The sequence below is a fragment of the Orcinus orca genome, chromosome 9, assembly GCF_937001465.1.
Source record: "Orcinus orca chromosome 9, mOrcOrc1.1, whole genome shotgun sequence".
In the NCBI taxonomy this organism is placed as follows: Eukaryota; Metazoa; Chordata; class Mammalia; order Artiodactyla; family Delphinidae; genus Orcinus; species Orcinus orca.
In genome coordinates this window covers 55,633,122-55,651,672 of record NC_064567.1, presented here as the reverse complement: position 1 = coordinate 55,651,672, position 18,551 = coordinate 55,633,122, and the positions used below count along the sequence as shown (strand labels likewise).

At 35.8% G+C, this 18,551-nt stretch overlaps 1 protein-coding gene across 3 annotated transcripts in view; it reads right to left on the bottom strand.

The window, feature by feature from the left end:
- Positions 1-18,551, bottom strand: part of ANKIB1 (ankyrin repeat and IBR domain containing 1) — a 159,358-nt gene that overhangs the window by 103,250 nt on the left and 37,557 nt on the right. The window contains exon 2 of one of the 3 annotated variants that reach the window (XM_049714739.1): positions 11,365-11,429. The exons of the other annotated variants lie outside the window; for them this stretch is intronic. The gene's annotated coding sequence lies outside the window, so the exon portion shown is untranslated. The remainder of the gene's footprint in view (positions 1-11,364; positions 11,430-18,551) is intronic. 3 annotated transcript variants of the gene reach the window in all.

The window sequence follows — 18,551 nt, the reverse complement described above, 5'->3', positions numbered from 1 at the left end:
TTATCAATGAATCTGGTAAAGTTGCAGGATGCAAAATTAATACATAGAAACCTCTTGCATTTCTGTACACTAACAATGAAAGAACAGAAAGAGAACTTAAGGAAACAATCCCACTTACCATTGCATCAAAAAGAATAAAATACCTAGGAATACATATACATAAGAAGACAGAAGATGTCTACTCTGAAAACTATAAGCTGCTGATGAAAGAAATCAAAGATACACAAACAGATGAAAAGACATATGATGTTCTTGGACTGGAAGAATCAACATTGTCAAAATGACTATAATATCCAAGGTAATCTACAGATTCAATGCAATCTCTATTAAATTACCAGTGGCATTTTTCACAGAACTAGAAGAAAAAAATTTTAAATGTGTATGGAACCACAAAAGACCCCAAATAGCCAAAGCAATCCTCAGAAAGAAAAACAGAGCTGGAGGAATCAGGCTCCCTGACTACGGACTATAACACAAAGGTGCAGTGATCAAAACAGTATGGTACTGGCACAAAAACAGAAATATACATCAATGGAACAGGACAGAAAGCCCAGAAATAAACCCACGCACCTACAGTCAATTAATCTATGACAAAGGAGATGAGAATATACAATGGAGAAAAAACATCGTTCTCAAAGGTGAAAAACTGAAACCATTTCCACTAAGATCAGGAACAAGAGAATGTTGCTCACTCTTATGACTATTATTCAACATAGTTTTGGAAGTTTTAACCACAGCAGTGAGAAGAAAAAGAAATAAAAGGAAACCAAATTGGAAAAGAAGTAAAGCTGTCACTGTTTGCAGATGACATGATACTACACATAGAGAATCCTAAAGATGCCATCAGAAAATACAATGGAGAAAAGACAGTCTCTTCAATAAGTGGTACTGGGAAAACTGGACAGCTACATGTAAAAGAATGAAATTAGAACACTCCCTAACATCATACACAAAAATGAACTCAAAATGGATTATAGAGACCTAAATGTAAGACTGGACACTATAAAACTCTAGAGGAAAACATAGGAAGAACACTCTTTGACATAAATCACAGCAAGATCTTTTTTGATCTGCCTTCTAGAGTAATGGAAATAAAAACAAAACTAAACAAATGGGACCTAATGAAATTTAAAAGCTTTTGCACAGAAAAGGAAACCATAAACATGACAAAAAGACAACCCTCAAAATGGGAGAAAATATTTGCAAATGAATCAATGGACAGAGGATTAACCTCCAAAATACATAAATAGCTCATGTAGCTCAATATTAGAAAAATAACCCAATCCAAAAATGGGCAGGAGACCTAAATAGACATTTCTCCAAAGAAGACATACAGATGGCCAAGAAGCACATGAAAAGCTGCTCAACATCACTAATTATTTGAGAAATGCAAATAAAAACCTCAATGAGGTATCACCTCACACCAGTTAGAATGGGCATCATTAGAAAATCTACAAACAACAAATGCTAGAAAGGGTGTGGAGAAAAGGGAACCCTCTTGCACTGTTGGTGGGAATGTAAATTGATACAGCCACTACGGAGAACAGTATAGATGTTCCTTAAAAAACTAAAAATAGAATTACCATATGACTCAGCAATCCCACTGCTGGGCATATACCCAGAGAAAACCATAATTCAAAAAGACATGCACCCCAATGTTCATTGCAGCACTATTTACAATAGCCAGGTCATGGAAGCAACCTAAATGCCCATCGGCAGATGAATGGATAAAGAAGATGTGGTACATATATACAATGGAATATTACTCAGACATAAAAAGGAATGAAATTGGGTCACTTGTAGAGACATAGATACATCCAGAGATGTATGAAAGAGAAAGAGAAAAACAAATATCGTATATTAACACATATATGTAGAACCTAGAAAAATGGTACAGATGAATCAGTTTGCAGGGCAGAAATTGAGACACAGATGTAGAGAACAAACGTATGGACACCAAGGGGGGAAAGCGGAGGGTGGTGGTGGTGTTGTGATGAATTGGGAGATTGGGATTGACATGTATACACCAACGTGTATAAAATGGATGACTAATAAGAACCTGCTGTATAAAAAAATAAATAAAATTAAATTTTAAAAAAAGTCTACAATGAATGCTGAAGAGGGTGTGCAGAAAAGGGAGACATCCTACACTGGTGTTGGGAATGTAAACTGGTACAGCCACTGTGGAGAACAGTATGGAGGTTCCTTAAAAAACTAAAAACAGAACTACCATATGATCCAGTCATCCCACTTCTGAGCATATATTCAGAGAAAACGCTGTTCAAAAATATACATGCACCTCAATGTTTATTGCAGCACTATTTACAATAGCCAAGACATGGAAGCAACCTAAATGTCCATTGACAGAAATGGATAAAGAAGATGTGGTACACATATACAATGGAATATTACTCAGCCATCAAGAAGAATGAAATAATACCATCTGCAGCAACATGGATGGACCTAGAGATTATCATACCAAGTGAAGTAAGTCAGGCAGAGAAAGTATCTATGATATCACTTATATGTGGAATCTAAACAAATGATAGAAATGAACTTATTTACAAAACAGAAACAGACTCACAGACTTTGAAAACAAACTTATGTTTACCAAAGGGGAAAAGTTGGGGGGGAGATAAATTAGGAGTTTGGGATTAACAGATACACAATACTATATATAAAATAGATAATAAACAAGCACCTACTGTATAGCACAGGGAACTCTACTCAATATTGTAATAACGTATATGGGAAAGGAATCTGAAAAAGAATGGATATATGTATAACTGAACCACTTCGCTGTACACCTGACACTATCACAACATTGTAAATCAATTATACCCCAATATCAAATAAAAATTAAATTAAGAAAGGTTGACATCAACAGACTAAAAAAAAAACAAACTCACATGATCATACCAATAGATGCAGAAAAAGCATTCGACAAAATCCAACACCCATTCATGATTTTGAAAACTCTAGATAAAGAAGGAATAGAGGGGGACTATCTCAACTTGATAAAGAGGTAACATCAAACTTAAAGGTGAGAAACCCAAAGCTTTTCCACTAAGAACAGATACAAGGCAAGGATGACCCTCTCACTATTCCTTTTCAATATCACACTGGAGGTTATAGACAATGCAATAAGATGACAAAAGGAAACAAATACTATACAGATTGGGAAGGAAAAAGTAAAACTGCCTTTGTTTGTAGATGACATGATCATCTATGCAGAAAGTCCAAAAGAATGGACAAAAACTGAACAGTGATACTTCATTGCTCTGCAATACAAGTGAAATTGTAAGTAAAAACACAATACTATATACATAACCATCTAAAAAACGAAATGCTTAGGTATAAATCTAACAAAATATATGCAAGATCTATATTAAAAAAACTACAAAACTCTGATGAATGAAATCAAGGAAGAACTTAAAAATAGTGAGATATTCCCCATTCATAGATAGGAAAGCTCAGTATTGTCAAGATGTCAATTATTCCCAAATTGATCTACAGACTCAATATAATCCCAATCAAAATTCCAGCAAGTTACTTTGTGAATATTAACAAACTGATTCTACAGCTTCTCTGGAGAGAAAATAGACCCAAAATAGTCAACACAATACTGAAGCAGAAGAACAAAGTTGAAAGATTAATGCTACCCGATTTGAAGACTTCCTGTAAAGCTAGAATAATCAAGACAGTGTGGTACTGGTGAAAGAATAGACAAATAAGTCAACAAACAGAACAGAAAGCCCAGAAACAGACCCACATAAATAAGTTAAATGATCTTTGACAAGGAGCAAAGGCAATACAATGGAGCAAAAATAGTCTCTTCAACATATGGTGCTGGAATAACTAGACATCCACATGCAAAAAAAAACCCCACGGGGACTTCCCTCGTGGCCCAGTGGTTAAGACTCCATGCTCCCAATGCAGGGGGCCCGGGTTTGATCCCTGGTTGGGGAACTAGATCCTGTGTGCCACAACTAAAAGACCCCACATGCCACAATGAAGACTCCGCATTCGGCAACGAAGATCCTGCGTGCCATGACTAAGACTCAGTGCAGCTAGCTAGCTAGCTAGCTAAATAAACAAATAAATAAATAAATAAAATAATAAAAGAAAAAGAAACCCCCCCACAAATCTAGAACCTTGCACCCTTCACAAAAATTAACTCAAACTGGATCACAGAGCTAAATTTAATTAACTCAAAATGGATTACAGAGCTAAATTTAAACTCAAAAACATAAAACTTCCAGAAGATAACAGGATAAAACCTAGATGATGTTGGGGATAGCAATGACTTTTTAGATGCAACATCAAAGGCATGAGCCATGAAAGAAATAATGGATAAACAAGAGTTCATTAAAATGAAAACCTTCTGCTCTGTGAAAAGCAACATCAAGAAAATGAGAAGACAAGCCAGACTGGGAGAAAATATCTGCAGAAGACACATATGGTGAATTGTTATCCTAAATACACAAAGAACTCTTAAAACTCAACAATAAAAACAATCTGATTTTTAAAATGGGCTAAAGATCTTAACAGCCACCTCACCAAAGAAGATATACAGGTGGCAGATGAGTACATTTATATTCCACATCATATGTCATGAGGGAATACAAATTAGAATGAGATACATACCTATTAGAATGGCCAAAATCTGGAACACTGACAACATCAAAGGCTGACAAGGATACAGAACAAGAGGAACTCTCATTCATTACTGGTGGGAATGCAAAATGGTACCATCACTGTGGAGGACAGTGTGGTGGTTTCTTACAAATGTAAATATATTCTTACCATAATCCAGTAATCACACTCCTTGGTATCTACCCAAAGGTGTTGAAAACTTACATCCACACAAAAACCTACACACTGCTATTCATAGCAGCTGTATTTCTAACTGCCAAAACTTGGGAGCAAATAAGATGCCCTTCAGTAGATAAATGAATAAATTAACTGTGGTACATCCAGACAATGGAATAGTATTCAGCACTATAAAGAAATGAGCTATCAAGTCATGAAAACACATAGAGGAACCCTAATTGCACATTACTAAGTAAGAGAAGCCAACGTGAAAAGGCTACAGACTACAAGATTCCAACTATATGACCTTCTGGGAAAGATAAAACTATCCACAGGTTTAAAAAGATGATTAACAGTGTTAGGGGCAGGGGAAGGATGAATAGAGGGAGCACAGAAAATTTTTAGGGTATTGGAAGTACTCTGTATATTATAATAATGGATATATATCGTTATACATTTGTCCAAACCTACAGAATATAAAACACAAAGAGTGAACCCAAAGGTAAACTATGGACTTTGAGTGATTTGTCGTGCTGATGTAGGTTCACCAACTCAACAAATGTACCATTTTAGTGAGTAATATTGATAATGGAGGAGGCCACGCATGTGTGGGCATAGGGGATAGATAGGAAGTCTCTGTATCTTTCTTTCAATTTTGCTGTGAACCTAAAAAGCACTTTAAAAAATTCTTTAAAAAAAGAGACTTGAATCCTAATCTTTATGTTAATCTCTTGGCATTTGCTTCCTTGACAATACAATGAACATGAATTATTGTGAAAAATAAAACTGTAAGTGAAGTATTTAGCACAGTAGCTAATACAGAAGGCATCTTATAAATCTGTGTACTTTCCCCTGTGTATGTGTGTGTTTTCCCCCCAGAAGCCTTTTTATCCTTAATTATTGGTTCATAGCTTTAGGACAGTTGAAAGGGGGAGAAATCTAACCACCAGATAAGTTATGAATGACTATCCAAACCTAAGCTGTGAGACAACTTCCAAGTAGTATCTTATCATTACCTCCTTGTAATTCATTTCTGAATAGTCCTGGAAATGAAAGTTACTTAAGCTAAACCAATACACGTGAATTAAATCAAACAGAAAAGACAAAGAAATATATGCAAAGCACACACTAAAATTTTAAATAGGATAAATCTGTGTTAGCCTTTTATGACCACTAAGTTAAGGAATCTGAATAACATTAAATGAGATTTCTAAAATTTATAGGGAACTCATGGAACAATCAATCCAAACCCACATTCACTTCTGGTATGTTTGTGTGATATAGTTTCTATAATGAAGGGATGTTTTACCTCACTTGAAAAATGTTAGTTCATTTTAAACAAAAATTTTCACACTTATAAACAATGACAAATATGCTTAAGATATTACTCAATATTGTTAAAAAGGTTGATTTCCCACTGTCAAGATTCTAATTTTAATTCATGGTGTTCTGCCCACTGGATATTCAACACTAAGAGGAAATAAATTATTTTTATACAAACTAATGTTCTCTCAAGGTTCTCCTATTAAGAGATGACCTTAAAACAAAACTTCATGATGATTCTTACAATTTACGTTATTAATTTAAGAAACCTCAGGAAAAAATTTTAAAATTAGAAAGGATGATTCTGTCAAAAAGGAAAGAAGATATGAAAAAAAAATTAGAAATTATAACACTGAAAAGTACATGAATACATAAAATCTATGACTTTAAACAGTATGTTATAAATATACATCACTAGTATTAGAATTATACTAGCACATAAAGGATTCTTTTAATAATATTATAGTTTTTTCATTTACTGTGTTCAGTATAAGTCATAAGTATGACATTGTATGGTCTTTCTAATTTCTGAAACTGTGTGTGCATGTCAAAAACTGAATCAAATTCCAATTTTAGGAGTTTTAAGCTTTGTTACATTTACAGATAAACATCTAATCTCTGGGTACTGGAAAGTTATTAGCACCACCTATTACAGAGAATAATATCAAGAGAAGTGGAAAGAACAAAAGAAGGGAAGCTGCCAATTTTCTTCTGATGTCACAGTCTTTTTATTCACAATAAACTATTTGAAGATCATCAACAGGGACAAGGATGAGTGACTGATTAACCTCTGATGTCACCATCTTACTTGCATAGTGAAGTGAGAGAGAAACCCAGGGGGTAATAACAATGCTTGGAGCTTTACTTAACTCCATCATTCTCTAGACACAAGTGAGATAAATGAAAGCATCACTGTTATTCCATTCCACAAATATAAAATGGATTCCTTCAAGAAAATTTCATTTTCAGTTCCTTGTATGGAACTCACAAACTAATTTTAGAAATAATTTTGAACGGGTTCATTTCCTTTCTGGACCATATGTAAAGATGGTTATTACAATGCATGAAAATTTATAAACTAAGTGTTCATAACTCAAGGAACAACAGAATTACAGTCCCCTCAAAAAAAAGAAAAACCATTAGAAATATCTATAATGTAATAAATGAGTTACACTACAAAATAAAATCATAAAGAGTTTTAAGTTCTAAAAAGCTTTTTCAGTATCTCTTACAAACTAGTCAAGTAAAAAGAGTATTTTTAAATTTTCAATTTAAGGGGACAGCATACTTCTAGTACATTTTGAAATATATGGAAGAAAATTATTCTAATACTAAAACAAACAAGTACTTCAATTACTTTCAAATTTTAAATACCGAAAAAACTATGAACAAATGTTTCTCTGTTTAGGTTCCAATTAAGTCAATTATGGTAAATCCACTCAACAGAATGCTAGAATACAATCATTAAAATCATTTTTACAACTTTATGTGGAAAAATGTTTTTACAATAAATAAATAAGGTTATGTATACTATCATCACAGCGAACTAAAAAATATGCATCCATAGAAAAAAGACTAAGGAAATATATACTACACTGCTAACTCTGAATGATAGAACCATGCCAACTGTATTTGGAATTCTTCCTCTATTCTTTTTGGCATTAAAAAAAAGTATTTAAAAATAGATCTAATAATAATGGACATAAAGGGAGAAATTGACAAGAATACAGTAAGAGTAGGATTTTAACACCCCACCTACCATCAATGGACAGATTTTGCAGACAAAAAATCAGTAAGGAAACAGTGGCATTAACTGACATATTAGAGCAGTTGTAGTTAACAGGTATCTACAGAACATTCCAACCCAAAACAGCAAAATACATATTCATTTCAAGTTTACATGGAATGTTCTCCAGGATAGGTCACATGCTAGGCCACAAAACAAGTCTCAACAAATTTAAAAGGACAGAAATTATATCAAGCATCTTTTCTCACCTCAACAGTAAGAAACTAGAAGTCAATTACAGGAAGAAAAATGGGAAAAACAAAAATACATAGAGACTAAACAACATGCTTCCACAAAACCAACGGGTGAATGAAGAAATCAAAAAGAAAATAGAAAAACACCTTGAGACAAATAAAGATTAAAACACAACTTTCCAAAATTTATGGGATATAGCAAAAGCAGTTCTAAGAGAGAAGTTTATAGCAATATAGGTACCTCAAGAAACAAGAAAAACCTCGAATACACAACCTAAACTACCATTTAAAGGAATTAGAAAAAGAACAAACAAAGTTGAAAGTCATCAGAAGTCAGGAAACAATAAAGATCAGAGAGGAAATAAATAAAAGAGAGGACCCCCTCCCACCCCCAAAAAAGAAAAGATCAATGAAACCAGGAGCTGGTTTTTTTTTAAAGATAAACAAAATTGATAAGCCTTTAGCCAGGCTCATTAAGAAAAAAAGAGAAAGGACCCAAATAACAAAATAAGAAGTGAAAGAGGAGAAATTACAACCAATGTCACAGAAATATAAACAATCATAATAGAATACTATGAACAGTTACATGCCAAAAAATTCAACAACGTAGAAGAAATGGATAAATTCCTAGAAACGTACTATCTTCCAAAATTGAATCATAAAGAAATAGATAATATGAATAGACTGATTACTAGTATTAAAACTGAATCAGTAATCAAAAAACTCCCAAAAAACAGAAGTCCAGGACCGGACACCTTCACAGGGGAATTCTACCAAACAGGTAAAGAAGAGTTAATACTTATCTTTCTCAAATTATTCCAAAAAACTAAAGAGATCACACTCCCAAATCCATTCTATGAGGCCACCACTACCAAGATACCAAAACCAGGCAAAGACACCATGAAATAGAAAATTACTTCAGTATCCTTGATGTATACAGGCACAAAAATCCTAAACAAAATATTAGCAAACCAAATTTAACAACATATAAAAAGGATCATAAACCATGGTCAAGTGGGATTTATTCCAGGGACGCAAGGATGGTTCAGTATCTGCAAATCAAACAATAAGGTACACCACATTAACAAAACAAAGAATAAAAATCATATGATCATCTCAACAGATGCAGAAAAAGCTGTTGACAAAATTCAACACCAATTCATAATAAAAACCTTCAACAAAGTTGGTATAGAGGGAACATATCTCAACATAGTAAAGGCCATTTATGACAAACCCACAGCTAACGCATACTCAACGGTGAAAGAGAAAGCAAGAAAACAATCCCAGTTACAATTGCGTCAAAAAGAATGAAAAACCTAGAGATAAACTCATCAAACACATGAAAGACCTACACCTCTGAAAACTGTAAGACATTCACAAAGGAAACCGAAAATGATACAAATAAATGGAAAGATATTCCACACTCATGGATTGGAAGGACTAATATTGCTTAAATGTCCATAAACCCAAAGCAATCAACAGATTCAAAGCAATCCTTATCAAAACACCCATGACAATTTTCACAGAACTAGAATATTCCTGAAATTTATAAAGAATCACGAAAGACCCCAAATAGTCAAAGTAATCTTGAGAAAAAAGAACAAAGCTGGAGGTATCACACTCCTGAACTTCAGAATATGCTACAAAGCTACAGTAATCAAAACAGTATGGTAGTGGCACAAAATCAGACATAGATCAATGGAAAAGAATAGAGAGCCCAGAAAGAAACTCATGCACTTATTGTCAATTAATCTACAACAAAGGAGGCAAGAATATACAACAGGGAAAAGACAGTCTCTTCAATAAGGAGTGTTGGGAAAACTGGACAGCTAAAAGAATGAAATTAGAACATTTTATCACACGATATACAAAATAACTCAAAATGGATTAAAGACCTGTAACTATAACCTAGAGGAAACTTAAAAGAGAATAGGCAGTACACTCTTTGACATAAATCTTAGCCATATTTTTTTGGATCTGTCTTCTCAGGCAACAGAAAAAAAAGCAAAAATAAACAAATGAGACCTAATTAAACTTAAAAATTTCTGCACAGCAAGGGAAACCATCAACAAAACGAAAAGACTACCTACTGAATAGGAGAATGTATTTGCAAACGATATGTCTGATAAGGGGTTAATGTCCAAAATATACAAATAGCTAATATAACTCAATATTTAAAAAGCAACAACCCAATTAAAGAATGGGCAGAAGACCTCAATAGACATTTTTCAAAAGAAGACAAACAGATGGCCAACAGGCATATGAAAAGATCCTCAATGTCACTAATAATCAGGGAAATGCAAATCAAAACTACAATGAGATATCATCTCACACATGTCAGAATAGTTATCATCAAAAAGACAACAAATAATAAATGCTGGTGAGGATGTGGAGAAAGGGACACTTAGTTCACTGCTGGTGGGAATGTAAACTGGTACAGCCACTATGGAAAACGGCATGGCAGTTCTTCAAAAGACTAAATATAGACCCATATGATCCAACAATTCTATTCTTGGGTATATATCCAAAGAAAATGAAAACACTAATTTCAAAAGATATATACACTTCAATATCGTAGCAGCATTATTTACAATAGCCAAGATATGGAAGCAACCAAAGTGTCCATCAACACATGAATGGATAAAGAAGATGTGGTAATGAATATATAATGGAATATTAGTCATAAAAAAGAATGAAATCTTGCCATTTGCAACAATGTGGATAGACTTGGAGGGTATTATGCTCAGTGAAGTAAGTCAGAGAAGGATAAATACTGTATGTTTTCACTTATATGTGGAATCTAAAAATTAAAACAAACAAATGCATATAACAAACCAGAAACACACTCATGAATACAGAGAACAAACTAGTGGTTGCCAGAGGGTGGAATGGCAAGATAGAGAAAGGGGATTAAGAGGTGCAAACTATTAGGTATAAAATAAATAAGATGCAAGGGTGTAATGTACAGTACAGGGAATATAACCAATATTTTATAATAACCTTAAATAGATTATAATCCATAAAATACCAAATCATTATATTGTATACTTGAAATTGTAAATCAACTATACTTCAACAACCAAAAAAACTAGATCTAATTATGGGTGTGGTGTTTGAAAGTAATAATACACAGGATTCAAGATTTAGATTATATATTATGTAATTATAAGTTAATAATTTATAGTTATATATAAATTATTATAAAATATAAATTCTATTTACAGTTAGTGTCAAAAATATACTTACCACTAAAGTGAACAGAAGATGTGTAAGACTTCTATGCTGAAACAAACATTGTCAGGATTAAAGAAGATCTAAATAAATGGGCAAAGGGAGAAAAAAAATAGATGAGGAAGATTAAGAGGTACAAACTTCTAGTTGCTAAATAAATGAATCACTGATATGAAATGTACAGTGTGGGGAATATAGTCAATAACTATGTAATATCTTTGTATGATGACATATCATAATTAGACTTATCACGGTGATCAGTTTGAAAGGTATAGAAATTTCGAATCACTATGTTGTGTAACAGGAAGTAGCACAGTGTTGTAGGTCAATCATTCTTCTAGAACAAACTCACAGAAAAAGAGATCAGATTTGTGATTACGGGGGTGGGGGGTGGGAAGGGGGAGACTGGATGAAGGCAGTCAAAATGTACAAACTTCTAGCTATAAGATAAGAACTAGGGATGTAATGTACAACATGATAAATATAATCAACACTGCTGTATGTTATAGATGAAAGTTGTTAAGAGTAAATTCTAAGAGTTCTCATCACAAGAAAAAAATGTTTCCTATTTCTTTAATTCTGTGTCTACATGAGATGATGGATGTTTACTAAACTTACTGTGATAACCACTTTATGAGGTATGTAAATCAAATCAGTACGCTGTACACCTTAAACTTATACAGTGTTGTATGTCAATTATATCTCAATAAAAGTGGAAGAAAGAGGGGCTTCCCTGGTGGCGCAGTGGTTGAGAGTCTGCCTGCCGATGCAGGGGACATGGGTTCGTGCCCTGGTCCGGGAAGATCCCACATGCCGCGGCGCGGCTAGGCCCGTGAGCCATAGCCACTGAGCCTGCGCATCCGGAGCCTGTGCTCCGCAACGGGAGAGGCCACAACAGTGAGAGGCCTGCGTACCACAGCAAAAACAAAAAGTGGAAGAAAGAAAGGAATGGAGGGAGGGAGGAAGGCAGAAAGGGAGAGAATGAGCGGGAGAAAGAAAGAGAGAAAGAATGAGAGAGAGAGACAGAGAGGGAGAGAGGGAGGAAGGAAGAAAGGGGTAGATAAACTATGTTCATAGATTGGAAGGCTAAATACAGAACTGCAAAAACCAAAGAATATCCTTACCAATCTTGAAAAAGGGGACGGTCAGACAATTTCATTACCTGATTTCAAGATGGTATGATACTAACCATAAGGTTTAACAAATAGATTAATGCAACAGAATAAAGTCCTCAGAAATAGACTCACACTTCAACAGCATTAAGGTGCTAGGACAATTCAATGGGGGAAAGTTAAGTCCTTTCATCAAATGACACCATGGATAATGGATATCCATATGGAAAAAACTGAACCTTGACCCCTATCTCAGACTACATGTAAAAATGGATGCCAGACCTAAGTGTAAAAGCTAAACTCACGAGTTCAGTATCCAGAATGCATTAAGAACTTTTACAAAATGATATGAACCAAAAACCAAAAGGATACAGTGATAGACTGCAATACTGTCCCCAATTATTCACTTCTCTCCCTACAGGAGGACTATATTTCCTTGCCCACTTATACCAGTGTTGGCCATTTGACTTGCTTTGGCCAACGAGTAAACGTAAAGCAGGTCATTTCTGAACCAAAGCTTTAAGACCCATCATGTGGTTCTACCACTGCTCTTTTTTGCCACAAGACCCAAGCAGCAGCTTCTCCTTCAGCTTGGGTCCCAGAATGAAGACTTGGAGCAAATCTGAAGCATATCTGCAAGTCACATGTAACTGAACAAAAAACAAATTTTTAAGGAGGAACCAAGATGGCGGAGTAGAAGGACGTGCTCTCACTCCCTCTTGAGAGAACAACCAATTCACAACTAGCCGCTGAACAATCATCGACAGGAAGACACTGGAACTCACCAAAAAAGATACCCCACATCCAAAGACAAAGGAGAAGCCACAATGAGACGGTAGGAGGGGCGCAATCACAGTAAAATCAAATCCCATAACTGCTGGGTGGGTGACTCACAGACTGGAAAACACTTATACCACAGAAGTCCACCCACTGGAGTGAAGGTTCTGAGCCCCACGTCAGGCTTCCCAACCTGGGGATCTGGCAACAGGAGGAGAAATTCCTAGAGGATCAGACTTTGAAGACTACTGGGATTTGATGGCAGGACTTTGACAGGACTGGGGGAAACAGAGACTCCACTTTTGGAGGGGACACACACAAAGTAGTGTATGCATCGGGACCCAGGGAAAGGAGCAGTGATCCCAGGGGAGACTAAACGAGACCTACCTGTTAGTGTTGGACGGTCTCCTACAGAGGCAGGGGGTGGCTGTGGCTCACCATGGGGACAAGGACACGGGCAGAAGAAGTTCTGGGAAGTACTCCTTGGCGTGAGCCCTCCCAGTCTCTCATTTCCCCCACCAAAGAGCCCAGGTAGGCTCCAGAGTTGGGTTGCCTCAGGCCAAACAACCAACAGGGAGGGAACCCAGCCCCACCCATCAGCAGTCAAGAGGATTAAAGTTTTACTGAGCTCTGCCCACCAGAGCAACAGTCTGCACTACCCACCACCAGTCCCTCCCATCAAGCCTCTTAGATGGCCTCATCCACCAGAGGGCAGAGAGCAGAAGCAAGAAGAACTACACTCCTGCAGCCTGTAGAACAAAAACCACATTCACAGAAAGACAGACAAGATGAAAAGGCAGTGGGCTATGTACCAGATGAAGGAACAAGATAAAACCCCAGAAAAACAACTAAACGAAGTGGAGATAGGCAACCTTCCCGAAAAAGAATTCAGAGTAATGATAACGAAGATGATCCAGGACCTCGGAAAAACAATGGAGGGAAAGACCAAGAAGATACAATAAATGTTTAACAAAGACCTAGAAGAATTAAAGAACAAACTAACAGAGATGAACAATACAGTAACTGAAAACTACACTAGAAGCGGGCTTCCCTGGTGGTGCAGTGGTTGAGAGTCCGCTAGCCGATGCAGGGGACACAGGTTCATGCCCCGGTCTGGGAAGATCCCATATGCTGTAGAGCGGCTGGGCCCGTGAGCCATGGTCGCTGAGCCTGCACGTCCCGAGCCTTTGCTCTGCAACGGGAGAGACCACAGCAGTGAGAGGCCCGTGTACCGCAAAAACAAAAACTACACTAAAGCAATCAATAGCAGAATAAGTGAGGCAGAAGAAGAATAAGCGACCTGGAAGACAGAATGGTGGAATTCACAGCTGCGGAACAGAATAAAGAAAAAAGAATGACAAGAAGTGAAGGCAGTCTAAGAGACCTCCGGGACAACATTAAATGCAACAACATCACATTATAGGGGTCCGAGAAGGAGAAGAGAGAGAGAAAGGACCAGAGAAAATATTTGAAGAGATTATAGTCGAAAAGTTCCCTAACATAGGAAAGGAAATAGCCACCCAAGTCCAGGAAGCACAGTGAGTCCCATACAAGATAAAATCAAGGAGAAACACGCCGAGACACATCGTAATCAAATTGCCAAAGATTAAAGACAAAGAAAAATTATTGAAAGCAAGGGAAAAACAAAAAATAATATACTAGGGAACTCCCATAAGGTTAACAGCTGATTTCTCAGCAGAAACTCTACAAGCCAGAAGGGAGTGGCATGATATACTTAAAGTGATGAAAGGGAAGAACCTACAACAAAATTACTCTACCCGGCAAGGATATCATTCAGATTCGATAGAGAAATCAAAAGCTTTACAGACAAGCAAAGGCTAAGAGAATTCAGCACCACAAACCAGCTAGCTCTACAACAAATGCTAAAGAAACCTCTCTAAGTGGGAAACAAAAGAGAAGAAAAGTATCTACAAAAACAAACCCAAAACAATTAAGAAAATGGTCATATGAACATACATATCGATAATTACCTTAAACGTGAATGGATTAAATGCTCCAACCAAAAGTCACAGGCTTGCTGAGTGGATACAAAAACAAGACCCATATATATGCTGTCTACAAGAGACCCACTTCAGACCTAGGGACACATTCAGACTGAAAGTGAGGGGATGGAAAAAGATATTCCATGCAAATGGAAATCAAAAGAAAGCTGGAGTACCTATACTCATATCAGATAAAATAGACTTTAAAATAAAGAGTGTTACAAGAGACAAGGAAGGACACTACATAATGATCAAGAGATCAATCCAAAAAGAAGATATAATTATAAATATATATGCACCCAACATAGGAGCACCTCAATACGTAAGGCAACTGCTAACAGCTCTAAAAGACGAAATCGACAGTAAGAAGATAACGGTGGGGGACTCTAACACCTCACTTACACCAATGGACAGATCATTGAAAATGAAAATAAATAAGGAAACACAAGCTTTAAATGACACAATAGACCAGACAGATTTAACTGATATTTATAGGACATTCCATCCAAAAACAGCAGATTACACTTACTTCTCAAGTGCGCACGGAACATTCTCCAGGATAGATCACATTCGGGGTCACAAATCAAGCCTCAGTAAATTTAAGAAAATTGAAATCATATCAAGCATCTTTTCTGACCACAATGCTATGAGATCAGAATTGAATTACACGGAAAAAAATGTAAAAAATGCAAACACATGGAGGCTAAGCAATACTTTACTAAATGACCAAGAGATCACTGAAGAAATCAAAGAGGAAATCAAAAAATACCTAGAGGCAAATGACAATGAAAACACAATGATCCAAAACCTATAGGATGCAGCAAAAGCAGTTCTAAGAGGAAAGTTTATAGCTATACCAGCCTAGCTCAAGAAACAAGAAAAATCTCAAATAAACAAACTAACCTGACACCTTAAGAAACAAGAGTAAAAAGAACAAACAAAACCCAAAGTTAGCAGAAGGAAAGAAATCATAAAGATCAGAGCAGAAATAAATGAAACAGAAACAAAGAAAATAATAGCAAAGATCAATAAAACTAAAAGTTGGTTCTTTGAAAAGATAAACAAAATTGACAAACCATTAGCCAATCTCATCAAGAAAAAGATGGAGAGGACTCAAATCAATAAAATTAAAAATGCAAAAAGAGAAGTTACAACAGACACCACAGAAATACAAAGCATCCTAAGAGACTACCAGAAGCAACTCTACGCCAATAAAATGGAAAACCTGGAAGAAATGGACAAGTTCTTAGAAAGGTATAACCTTCCAAGACTGAACCAGGAAAAAACAGAAAATATGAAGAGACCAATCACAAGTAATGAAATTGAAACTGTGATTAAAAATCTTCCAACAAACAAAAGTCCATGACCAGATGGCTTCACAGGTGAATTCTATCAAACATTTAGAGAAGAGCTAACACCCATCCTTCTCAAACTCTTCCAGAAAACTGCAGAGGAGGAAGGAACACTCCCAAACTCATTCTATAAGGCCACTATCACCCTGATACCAAAACCAGACAAAGATACTACAAAAAAAAGAAAATTACAGACCAATATCACTGATGAATATAGATGCAAAAATCCTCTACAAAGTACTAGCAAACAGATTCCAACAACACATTAAAAGAATCATACAACATGATCAAGTGGGATTTATCTCAGGGGTGCAAGGATTCTTCAGTATATGCAAATCAATCAATGTGATACATGATATTAACAAACTGAAGAATAAAAACCATATGATCATCTCAAGAGACGTAGAAAAAGCTTTTGACAAAATTCTACACCAGTTGATGGTAAAAACTCTCCAGAGAGTGGGCATAGAGGGAACCTACTTCAACATAATAAAGGCCATATACGACAAACCCGCAGAAACATCATTCTCAATGGTGAAAAACTGAAAGCATTTCCTGTAAGATTAGGAATGAGTCAACGTTGTCCAGTCTCACCACTATTATTCAACATAGTCTTGGAAGTCCTACCCACAGCATTCAGAGAAGAAAAAGAAATAAAAGGAATACCACCTGGAAAAGAAGAAGTAAAAATGTCACTGTTTGCAGATGACATGATACTATACATAGAGAGTCCTGAAAATGCCACCAGAAACCTACTAGAGCTAATCCATGAATTTGGTAAAGTTGCAGGATACAAAGTTAATGCACGGAAATCTCTTCCCTTCCTATACATGAATGATGAAAAGTCTGAAAGAGAAATTAAAGAAACACTCCCATTTACCATTGCAACAAAAAGATAAAATACCTAGGAATAAACCTAACTAGGGAAACAAAAGACCTGTAAGCAGAAAACTATAGAACACTGATGAAAGAAATTAAAGATGATACCAACAGATGGAGAGATATACCATGTTCTTGGATTGGAAGAATCAATATTGTGAAAATGAGTATACTACTCAAAGCAATCTACAGATTCTATGCAATCAGTATCAAATTTCCAATAGTATTTTTTACAGAACTAGAATAAATCATCTCAAAATTTGTATGGGGACACAAAAGACCCCGAATAGCCAAAGCAGTCTTGAGGGAAAAAAACGGAGCTGGAGGAATCAGACTCCCTGACTTCAGACTACACTGCAAAGGTACAGTAATCAAGAGAATATGATACTGGCACAATAACAGAAACATAGATCAATGGAACAAGATAGAAGGCCCAGAGATAAACCCACGCACCTATGGTCAACTAATCTATGACAAAGGAGGGAAAGATATACAATGGAGAAAAGACAGTGTCTTCAATAAGAGGGGCTGGGAAAACTGGACAGCTACATGTAAAAGAATGAAATTAGAACACTCCCTAATACCATACAGAAAAATAAACTCAAAATGGTTCTAAGAGGGAAATTTATAGCAATACAATCCTACCTTAAGAAAAAGGAAACATCTCGAATAAACAACCTAACCTCGCACCTAAAGCAATTAGAGAAAAAACAAAAAAAACCCCAAAATAAGCAGAAGGAAAGATATCATAAAATTCAGATTAGAAATAAATGAAAAAGAAATGAAGGAAACAATAGCAAAGATCAATAAAACTAAAAGCTGGTTCTTTGAGAAGATAAACAAAATTGATAAACCATTAGCCAGACTCATCAAGAAAAAAGGAAGAAGACTCAAATCAATAGAATTAGAAATGAAAAAGGAAAAGTAACAACTGACGCTGCAGAAATACAAAGGATCATGAGAGATTACTACAAGCAACTCTATGCCAATAAAATGGACAACCTGGAAGATATGGACAAATTCTTAGAAAGGCACAACCTGCCAAGACTGAATCAGGAAGAAATAGAAAATGTGAAGAGACC